Genomic DNA, 12286 nt, shown 5'->3' with positions numbered 1-12286 from the left:
CTTGACACATTAAGGGCATTCAAAGAATGCTTATTGACTGAGGGTTCATTGGATTTCTGAAGTCCCTCAGACTATATTTCTTAAGTATCAATACATCGTTATGTGAGAGTTACTGAGATCTTTGCTGTCTCACCACCTCATCATACTTCATGCCCCAGTGACTGTACAATTCCATCCAAATTAGTATTTAGTTGCAAGTTCAAGAGCTCTTGATCTCCTAATTCATTGCTCTGATCTTCAACACTCACATTCCAAGTCCTTTAATATTTTCCCACTTTCCCCAAGTTCTATCATAAGAGCCAATTGGGAAAGACAGTGCTGGGAAGGAGACGTTGAGCCAAAGAGCTCAGACATTCATCTGGAAATTCCCACGTTTATGGTCCTTTGAGATGAAGCAACAGAACATGTTCATTTCAGTCATCAGATGAAGAAACTGCTTTCTGATGTTTTATGTCCTGATGAAAATGAGTGAGAAAATATGAGGACAGATAGGAATAGATTTCTCAGTCTGTAAATTTACCTAAAAGCTTGATGGCAAGCATTACATCATAGGGTATTTATATCTCTCTGCCGATAAAGAAACTGCAATTTTTCTTCTCATTATTTTATTTTCTAGTTTGAGTTTCTTCCTCTTGCTTAACTCATTGTGCAGTGAGAGTTCCCATGGATCAGCTGGCTGGGTAGCAATCTGGAAACTCGGGTGCCCTATAGCCCATCCCCTGCTGGGTTCTTAATTTGCTGTGTAACCTTGAACATGTCTCTTAATATCTCTGTGCTTACCTATCAGGATCTGTAAAACAGTGGAAAAAAGTCTTAAACTTCAGGCATATTTGTGAGGAAAAACTAGTAAATGTGGTTGAAAAGCACTGTGAAAATATAAAGTCCTAGTCATAAGAAAAAGAGGAAATCAGCCAAACCCTAGAACAACTGAGACTGTCCTTAAATGTACTTAGCTGGTGATGGAGAGATTTAGTTTTGATGTGAGGAAAATTTTCCTGACATTAAGTTGTTAGAATAGGCTATCTCTTTGGCTTATAATATTTCCCTGCTGTTTCACATTTTATTATGTCAATGCCAATCTCTCATCAAAGTATATGTGGAAGCTATAAAATAGAAATTGTCATAACTACAACCAGTTATATGAGACATGGCCAGGTTTCGAGTAAACAGCCTTTGTTAGTGGTCACATTTTATCTATAGTTTAGGTAACAACTAGGTTGATACCAGAAGAATCTGTCAGGTAGGATAATGGCTTTTGGTGGCTTTAGAGTTTACTAGCTTAAAGCTTTGTTTTCTCTGAGAATATTTACTCAATTAAATACCAACCCAGAAGCTGCAAATTGTTGAATTTCAGGTCTTTAAGAACAGGAGAAGAATATCATATCTATTTACTTTTTTTAGGGGTTATAGGAACCCCATCCTTCATTTTCTTCTTATTTCTAAATTTATTATCAGACTTATATAACCTCTTTCTTGAATACATAGTAAAGAGCTGACATCTGATAAAGAATGACCTTCTGGAGGAAAAGATTAAAATAGCTATTTAGGAATTGACATGGACATGAAATATTGTTTAAAGGGATTTTAAAATATTTGCCATTAGAGGTCATATAATGAACTCATAGAAACACATTAGTTTACAGAAATCCAATGTTGTTCTCTTGAATTTTAATATTGAAGTTTATTAGATCTACTTTTTTTATAGTTGGAACATCAGGCTCCTGAATGTGTGCATGATCAAAGACCTCACCTTAGAGATCAGTGTTTTTGCAGTGGTACCTGAGCAAGATTAAAATGCTGCTAATAACATCGAAAGTTTTAATTAAATATAAAATCCAATGTAACAATTCTGTGGCATTACCATATGGTTAAGAGAGTGTGCTTTGCATTTTTTAAAGATTGTCCTAGATATGTCAATAAACTGATGGATGTGCACAGTATTTCCATCAATTTATTTGAAGTAAATCTTATGATTCTTACGCAAGAGGCAGGAGCTTGAAGATTGTGAGATCATTTTGGTTTTACTTATGACTTTTAAATTGAAATACTTAGTAGTTTATTTCAAATTTTAGTCCCTAATTGTCACCCTTGATGAAGAAACTTTGAAGAATTTGGAAACATGATTTCAATAAATTAGTCAATTTGCAGTTTTTCCTAATTGAAATCTAAACTGTTAAGCATATAGCTTTTATTTATTTGTTTTTTTAAAGGAGATTTTATTCATTTATTCATGAGAGACTCAGAGAGAGAGGCAGAGACACAGGCAGAAGCAGGCTCCCTGTAGGAACCCGATATGGGACTTGATTCCAGGACCCCAGGATCATGTCCTGAGCCGAAGGCAGGTGCTCAACCACCTGAGCCCCCCAGGTGTCCCTAAACATACAGATTTTAATCGTAGCTACAGTATGTTGCATATGATTGTTTAATTGTTGAAAATATCATGCAGACCTTTTCTTAACATGTATTTCATAAACATCTTTCAGTTTCTGAGCTATGGTCCCATATTAATTGGATATAAAATTATCTATCACTCTAAGCCTTGAAGTTTCTTTCTGATACAACCCTTTTCTTTCTGTTTTAGATTTCTGAATTTATAAAAAGCTATGGTAGCAAATGCTTTCCTTTGAATGATGGCATGGTCAAAAAAAAAGTCTAATCAATATCCAATACAACATGTAGCATTAATAACATCTTAGGCTCTTCATGGAGTTTTTTCATGATCAGTGTAGGTGTTTCTTTCTCCAAGAGGAATATACAGTGCTTCCCTTTAACAGCGTAGGTTAAAATGAGAGACCCTTAACGGAATAATGAAAGAAAAGCAGAGCCAAGGAAGGCACAAGCTATATTTTACTTAGAAAACCAGGAACAGAATTTATAGTGCACTCTTTAAATAATATGTTAGTTTGACTCCTGCTGTGCTATATAATTTCATACATTTAATGTGGACTTGGGGACTCATTTATATTTGGACCAAGTTAATCTTACCTGCATCTGTACCAAGTGAAGTTGCTGCAACTTACAGGACAGGCAGGAGAAGCCATAACTTATACATGTCAGTTCTCTGAGATTAGTTGAGTCTTACTCACTTATCACAAAACATTTGCTTGATATAGTGTACAACGCAGCATTCAGTAGGTTAAGATTTCCTCATGTGGCATAAAATTCTACCGGTTGTTAATAATATTAATACTTCTGTAATTCATATGATCGCTAAAATTGGAATTGCATGCTCTATTCACATTCTGCTCACAAATTATGTGCTCTTTCACAATGGAAAGTGAAGAACTGAAGAACAGACAATTGCTTCCTGAAATATACTCAATTGGCTAAAAATAAACAGCTAAATAAGTATCTTGCCTTCAAATTTAGTCTATAGGACAACTCTTTTCCTAAGACCTGTCTTACACATACCTCTCGGTACATCACAGTATTTTTCTTTTTTTCTTCCTTGGTGAGGATTGACTAGTTAATGTTTACAAAGTATTTTGAAGGTGTAAAGTGCTATGCAAAGTGCTAAACCCAATAAAAAGTATTTTATACTGAATCTGAGAGCCGATTTGTGCAGCATGGAGCTTTGCAAGTGAATAGAGCAAAGATGATTAAAATCAACATCATTTGTAATTTAAAATACTGTGAACAACAAAGAAGATCCAACTATGGCTTTCGTTTTGGCAGGCTGCAAATATAGATTGCTGAACAGCGGTAGTCTGTCAATATAAAGCATTTAGCACTTCACTAAGCAGCTTGAGAGTTTTCTACTTCAGGAAGAAAAAATATAGATGAAATCAGATTTGGTGTAACATTATTTTGATGGATTGACTATATCATTATTAAAAAGAAAACTAAAACTCAACAAAATCTAAGAAGAAATAATCTTCACTATAGAACTTATCAGCGTGGTGAATGTTCAGAATAAGACTCTCTCCATGCAGGCTCCCCACTCCATCCTGAATGCGCAGAGGGATGATGACAGAAACCCACTGCACAGGAAAACAAAGCATAGAATTCATAAAGAAAGATTGAGAATAGATACAAGATCGACAGCCACTCATGTGAGAAGTAGATTTGGAATTCAGTTGGGCAGTTTCCACAGTTTCAAAAACACAGGATTTTTATTCAAATAATAGATGTTGATTGAGTCCACAAAATATTCTCAGAACTTTGGGGAACACTTTGATTTATCCTGTTTACGTAATATCAGTCTTAAGAATAATTTGAAATTGCTCATAAGGGGCTTAAAATGAATGGGACACAAATAATAAACTCACAGAAGTAATAGTTGGGGAAGTATGATACAACGCCTATGTAAAATATCTGTACTACAGAAGACAATGTGGAAGTTACATGATTAAGATATTGATTTGATATTTAGGGAATTTGGAGGAAGAGATATTGCATCCATCAGGGGAAATCAAAGAATGCTTTTAATTAAAGTGGTACAGTTTTGCCAATATCTATCCGTTATCTATCTATCTGCCTATTTACCTATCTACTGAATTATTTCTGAGAGAAGAATTTAAGGTAGCAACAGCAATATAAAAAGATTAATTTGGTTCATTTATTCCACTAACATTTATCCTGATTCTTATACTTAAAAACAAAGGTCTTGCATTGAGAAAATGCATTACTTTGTTAATAAATCAAGGCTGTGCATTGATGGTTTATTGATGAGTTTTTTTTTTTTGGTCTGTTGTGAAACGTTACTAAGACTAGTGTGTTTGAGAAGAACACACACCTATTTTTTAAAAAGGTGCAACCAGATTCATTCTTATATTTTTACTTAAATTTTGGGCAGATAGGAAATGTCATTATGCTTCAGTCATTCCATTGGTCAATAGACCTTCTCAGCAGTAAAATTGGAGATACAACCTGCCCAAATGTAAAGAGAACTGGAGACTATAATAATGGTAAAACTATATTTTTATTATCATTCTAATCCCTCCTACTTGTGCTTTTATTATTTAACTTAGAATCTTTTAATACCTGGGACGCCCATACGGCTTCTTAATTTTCTGCCATCCATATCCCTGCACTTCCATCACATATCTGTTTGCTTTCTCCTATTAAGAGTTTCCTTTTTTATTTTTTTAAGATTTTATTTATTTATTCAAGACACACACACACACACACAGAGGGAGAGAGACAGAGACAGAGACACAGGCAGAGGGAGAAGCAGGCTCCATGCAGGGACCCCGATGTGGGACTTGATCCCAGGACTCCAGGATCATACCCTGGGCCAAAGGCAGACACTCAACCACTGAGCCACCCAGGCATCCTTCCTAGTAGAGTTTCTTGTGTATCTGCTTTAATATGCACATTTGATATGCATCACTGAGGAATATTTTAAAAATTTAGAGGTATAAGGATATTTTTAAATTCTCTCATATCTCACCATCCAGAGATATGCTTTTTAAATATTTTGGAGTATGCCTTTCAAATAATTTTTTTATCCCTACACTTTTAAAAGTTTGTATAAGATTATATAAATACATATTTAACCTCATTATCATCAACTTTCCAGAGGTTTCTTCTCGAAGATGGTGGTGGTGTCTTTTCACTCATCCATTATATCCCCCAAAATAGGAAATAGCAGTCTATGTAAATCTACTCTGAGATGGAGAGAACTTAATTTATAAAGCTCTAGATCAAAGTATTGTGTGAACAAGGCTACCATTATTATTTCCCTGAAATATTTGAGTATGAAACATCAGCCAACATTTTTTGAAATCTCATTGTGTGCTGGGAGAGCATTATGCCCTAGAATGAAATGGGATGTATTGGGATGGTAGGAGTATTCCTCTAGCAAGCACAATTCATGCATTCATGGAATAACTATTTCTGTGAATCTCCAATTTTTCATTAAACATTGGGCTTCTTGAGGTTTAAGATAGTTTAGATCACTGGCAACTAGCACAAAATGTGATAAAAAATGGGGTGGTAATGAAGGGGTTCTTGACTTGAATGACAGGGTTATCCTAGGTTACTTTAGGATTACTTGAAATCTATTTTTGAGGAATGATTCTTAAGTTATATGTGAAACACTACCACTAATAAATTAACTATTAATTTTGGTCTTTCCCATATGGCCCGTCCTTACTCTTTAACAGTCAGTGTGCTTCATACATACGGGCTGGTATCACCTTCAGAAACCTTAGGGAGTAAGGACCCTGATTTTCACGAATTTATCTTAAAGTATTCTCCAGTTCATGTCGTGAGCAAGTGGGGAACCACATGTGGAACCAGTTCTGACATGTATAACCATCACGCCAGAATACCGCACAGAGGGCACCAGCTAAAGGGAGGCACCAGGATGAGAAAACAGAGCTTCCAGAACTTGAAATCACCCCTCAATTCAGTTCAAAAGTGATCTGAGAAAGTCCTTAAACTCACTTACAGCTCTCCCCCCACTTCTTTTTGTTTTGGCCAAGAATGCCTGTGCTATGCCAAGCTATGGCCAACATGCCATGCTAGAGGAAATAATGAAGTTCTATTAAAGTACAAGTAAGACATACTGGGGGGTTTCCTTGTACTATGTTTATTTCTGAAGGCTTAATTCTAAGAAGGATATTTTCATATTGGGATTTATCCCACAGAGAGTGAAGAAACTAAAACCCATCTCATTTAAGGGTCATCATAGTAGGATTTTTAAGAGCTAGGAGAAGAAAAAGGAAACAGTGTGAGTATGCTTTTGAAGGAAGGTTATTTGTAGGATGTGGGGTTTGCAGTGGCGTTTGAGGACGTTGACAGGAATGGAATCCTGCTCGAAATATTCCACGTTGGAGTGTGGATTTGCAGAAGTCTGAACGGGAATCAGTTCCATGTGACTATGGAGTTCAGACTTAAGAACAAGGGATGAAAATTCCTGGGAGACCACATCTAACTGGGTATAAGGAAGGAATATCGCTTTAACAATTTGAGCTGTCCTTCCCACCAAGACGGCAGGTAACTGTGCTTTTGATTTTTTTTTTTTTTTTTTTACTAAATGCCTGGCAATGTGCCTGACTTACAGTCAACTTCAGTGTAGGTGTACTCACTACATGAATGGGTGTTCAAAAACGATATAAAGAGCTAAATGAGGAGATTATGGAGTTCTATTCATGTGAGGTTCACAAACAGTCTTTGACAGGGACTCTCTAGTCTACTGTGGTTCCTTGAGAGCCTGGAATGAGGAAGGCCTGGCATCAGGCAAAGTGCAGAGGCTGTGCTGGGAAGACCTGGTGGCCAGGTCAGAGTGGAGCTGCGCGTTGGACGTGAGCTATGGATTCCTGCGTGGAGCCCAGATGAGTCCCAGCGCTTGGGGTGGGGCTGAGGCTGCAGATCTGCTCTAAGAGGTTCCAGCTGCCAGGGAATAGGCAGGCCATTTACATGAGTAAGTCTTAGACAACTTTGCTATAAAAGATTTTAGCATTTTGATGAGTTAAGATTACTTGAACACTTGGAAAAATAAAATTGCAGATCTTTTCATAAACTGTTAGTAATTACTAAAAGAAATCATTTCCAGAAATAGTATGTTCAAATCAGGGGTTCTCAAATGTGACAGCATAACTCCCAACTGAGAGCATTAATTCTGATTTAGGAGTGGGATGAAATTATTTCTAAGTTAACTTTTCCCTTTTAAGAGAAATTAATCAGCCCCCTCTTCTTCTCTTTCCCCAACCAATAGAATAGAATTATACAGTTTTTTTTTGTTTGTTTTTTTTTTTGTTGTTGTTGTTTTTTTTTAAGTTTGGGCATTCTCTGATATATGGAAATGTTTCTTTTTTTTCACTTGTATTTATGAACGTCAGTGAAATATTCAGTTTAAAAATGAAAGTTTAATTAGCTTTTGTTTACATTAAGGTAAATAATAGACTGTGTTCATTTTAATTAGACCTAATCATCTAGTAGTTCCTCCACCATCCCCAGAAGGCTAGTAATCTGTTTTTAACTATTTTAAAGTGAGAGAAAAATTCTGTCCATTCCAAATATCAATTCTTCTGCCCTTTGTATTAATAAGAACCCCAAATTTTAGCTGACTACCTTGCTGTCCAGCACACAAGCTATATTTCCTTTGAAATGGTTGTGACCTTCTGAGTAAATTTTGACCAATGGAAACTCAGTGTTATCTGCAACTTTCAGGAAGTATCCTCAAAAGAAATGAGGCTTCCCTTCTGATTCTATTTCGTTATTCCTGGGATGTAGACATGATGACCAGAGCATAAGCAGCCGTCTTGTGAAATGAGGCAGCAGAGTGAGGATGGTAAAGTAGCAGGAAGCTGCAAAACAGCTCTGGGCTGCCTAAATCTAGTACTCAATGAAAATAAATGTTGACCTTGTTTGTACTTTTTTGTTTGTGGTGTTATTGTTTTTGCTGCATGTTGCTGAACTTACCTACTGCAGAAGATTTAACTATCAAGGGCATACACACACACACACACACACACACACACTTTCACATTTGTGTAACACTGTTGTCATTGATTTGCATTGAAGCTGCTCAGTAACCTTTACAGTTGTGACAGTGATTAAAGTTTACCAAACACCTTTGGCAATGTGAACTGTCACAGATTGACACCAGTGACTGATGTATTTCTAGACTTTGCCTTCTGGGAAAGAGGAAAGCTGCCCTTGAATCTTCCTCCAAACATAGTATTTTCTAAGTTGTTGAAATCTGTGTTTGGAAAAATAAATCATACATGGGAACAAAACTTTTGAAGAAAATAATAATGTTTTTAATTAAATAAAATATAGTCTAGGCATGTTGAAGTCTACAATAATATAAACATGTTTATGATAAATACTATTTTATTTAAAAGCACTGCAGCTTAGGCTGCTCGTTAAAATGATGTGCAGTAAGTAGTGTCGGGTGGATTGAATCCCAAATTTTCCCTTCTCCTTATGGTCTGGTACCTTTTTATCCCATGGGCTTGCTCTTTAGCACAAACTTGACTGCAATTAATTAACTGAAATCTTGCTGAATTCCATTCATGGAAGGTAGAGCCAAAGGCTCCCTCCTTGCCTGTGGGTGCTAGGGGCATTGTGCTGATATTTTGATTCGAGGTCATGTTCATTCCTCTATTCATGCTGTTCACAATGTGGCTGCTAAATGTACACCTGTATTAAGAATTCCCGCTGTTAGCATAGGTATACCAAATGGAGTCCAAATCATACATAAATGCTCTACAGGGAAATTGGGCAAAGTCTGTGAAACTTCTTTTTTTTTTTTTTTTTTAAGTCCTAGGAATGTTTTAAGAACATCTTTAGTAAAGCAACTAAATTACATTTCTATTTAAATCTTGTTTTAGGGATCCCTGGGTGGCGCAGCGGTTTGGCGCCTGCCTTTGGCCCAGGGCGCGATTCTGGAGACCCGGGATCGAATCCCACATCGGGCTCCCGGTGCATGGAGCCTGCTTCTCCCTCTGCCTGTGTCTCTGCCTCTCTCTCTCTCTGTAACTATCATAAACAAATAAAAATTAAAAAATATTAAAAAAATAAATAAATAAATCTTGTTTTAAACAATAGTTCATCTGAGGCAAGAGGAATATGTAAAGATTTTTGTGACTTTAAGAAGATCTTTAAGAAAATAATCGAAAAAACACTTTACACCAGAAGCAATTCTAGCTAATTGTTTTTAAAACCCACGTTTTAAAAGTAGCCTCTACAAGATTTGCATTGCAGAAAAGATTTACAATTCATCAATGTGCAAAACTTACTAATAAATGTTTTGCTTCCATGTGTACATAATACCAGACTGTCCTTTTCTTATTTTAAAGATGTTATTTACTTATTCATGAGAAACACAGAGAGAGGCAGAGACATAGGCAGATGGGGGACTCGATTCCAGGATCCTGGGATCATGACCTGAGCCAAAGGCAGATGCTCAACCACTGAGCCACCCAGGTGCCCCCCACACTGTCCTTATATACATTCATCTACACAAATGGGCCATATAACAGAGAAAGGAAGATTTGTTTGTAATTTCATTTTAGCTAATTCTGATGTGGGTCTAGGGAGCATAATTCAAAGAAACTGACTTATCTTGTCACAAATACAGGGACGTCTTATGTCATCATATATATGTGTGTGTGTGTGCGTGTGTGTGTGTGTGTATGTTATTCACTTATTCTCATTCTTATTCTCATTCTCATTCTTTTAACTTGTCTACTATAATATATCTAGATAAATGTGCATATGTCATAAGTGCGCAGCTCGATGGATTTTCACAAACTCAGAATACCCAGGTAACTAGGACTTAAGTTAAGTAAAAGAAAATTTCCAACTTCCCAGATGCCTACTCTTGTTTCCTTCCAGTCCCAGCTCATCACAAGGATAAGCACTATCCTAGTGTCTAATAACATAGATGAGTTTTGTTTTGGAGTATTTTTTATTTGGATTTTTCTCAGTTTTGAAAAGTGAGGAGTAAAATAATTTTCATTCAGGCGAAGAACATACAAGAATTTTTAATTCAGCTTAGCAAATGTTTATACATATTACATACTCATGTCACCATTCTTCAGGTCAAGATTCAGATTCCTGTCATGCAAGAAGGTTTCTTCCTGCCCCTTTCCTGTCCATATTCATCTCCTCCCCAGAGATAACCACCACTCTTACTCTTAATTATTTATACAGTGAGCATTTATTGTGCTAACTGCTGTGCTACCTGCTAGAAATGAACAACGTGTCCCTACCTCCAAGAAAATTACTGTAGAGAACCTAGATCTATAAGCAGGAAATTTCAATATTTTGAGTTAGGGGCTATGAATCTGGGTAAGACGAGAGTTCCCTGGGAACTCCTAGGAAGAGCTGCTAAATCCAGCTTAGACACTCAGTAAGGCATCCCAGTGGAAGAGTCTACCTATGCCAGACATAAAAGCTGGGGGGGAATTAGCCAGGTAGGAGAACTACAGACCAAGCTATTCTACTGAATCCTAGAGGCCAGAAATCAAATGGCCTGAAAAATTCAAGAGGACTGGATCTTAAAGTGTAAGGTGTAGAGACAGAAAATTAACTGCAATGATAGAGACCAGGCCACATAAGAAATTTGGGCTTTGTCCCGAGTTTGGGGCAGATTGGAATTGCAGGAAGTCCACTGGCTGTGGTTTAGAGACTGAACTGAGAAGAATAAGAATGGACTTAGGGGATTCAATCTTGAAGAAAGGAGATTGTCTCAGTATTCAAAGTGATAGTAGAACAAGAAACAGGAATAATGAGAACTCTGCCTACCGTTATAGCCCACATTGACCAAGCCATTAACCTCAGGCGCAGCCTCAGGCTTTCATAACCTACCATTTGTGGATCTTCAGCACAACAGGGGCAGATATTACCAAGTCCATTTTATCGAGGACAAAACTGAGGCCCATAGCTGAGCAACATGCCTAAAATCACACTGGAGCCAAGATTCAAACTCACAGAGTCTAACTGTAGGGCTCGCCTTCTTTAGTCCTCTGGGTAGAGCTTCTCTGTTAACACCGTTGATTCTGCGTTGGCCAGGGTCTTCAGTTTACCTGCACTGTGAGCTTGGAGGACTTTTCGTAGCCCATCTACTCCCATCTCCACTCCCACATGTACAAAATGTTCTTTCCTGTGATCTAAGGTGTTATCATAATAAAACTCTCTGACAATTTTCTGATTATTCAGTTTACTAATTAGCTTGGTGACCTAAGCATATCATTAAAGATTTCTCGTCTTCTTTACAACAAACAAGTACAACAAAATAAACCTTGTTCTTATCCTGTGTTGTTCTGCTTGCCATCTGAACCCAGGACCCCAGATCCTCCGAAATTCTGAAGTAATCTATGGCTACACTCATTTTTCTCACTCCAAACCCCAGTATAAGTCAAACTCCACCTGAAATTCTTGCTTTTCCCTGTGCTGCCCTGTTCTCTCTCACACTTGTTTTTCCCATCTTGAAGGCTCTCTTCCTCTCTGTTGAAATCCAAGGCACTGTTCAGGGCCCAGCTCTGGGAAGCAAGCTTCTTTAACCCCTCACACCTGTCCCTTAGACTTCATTTAGGCTCCCTCCTCTACTAAACCACTGTATTTCCATAGTACAGTACTTTGTTTATACCTTTATAGCACTCAGAATTCTGTTTGGTGCCCCTTCTAGGAAATTAGGAAGGACCGCTTGCCTGCTAAAGTGATCTCACCATCTGGCTCCTATTGCCTCAAGTTTTACAATTAAAACCAGAAGCGGATTTGCTGTGAAGCTAACAAAGTTTCAGCTTCAGTGCCCCTCACTGAACAGGCCCCTGTGAGTTGAGGAATGTTCTAGTGGAGAATGGAGACAGGTTGCTATCAGGAAGCATGT

General features: G+C 37.3%; 1 pseudogene; it reads right to left on the bottom strand.

Moving 5' to 3' along the window:
• LOC112654016 (dematin-like) overlaps positions 1–11312 on the bottom strand; it is a 36068-nt pseudogene extending 24756 nt beyond the window's left edge.
• Between the last annotated feature and the right edge of the window lie 974 nt (positions 11313–12286).

The sequence above is a fragment of the Canis lupus genome, chromosome 3 (genome assembly GCF_003254725.2).
Source record: "Canis lupus dingo isolate Sandy chromosome 3, ASM325472v2, whole genome shotgun sequence".
Taxonomy (NCBI): Eukaryota; Metazoa; Chordata; class Mammalia; order Carnivora; family Canidae; genus Canis; species Canis lupus.
This window is presented reverse-complemented; position numbering and strand designations above follow the sequence as displayed.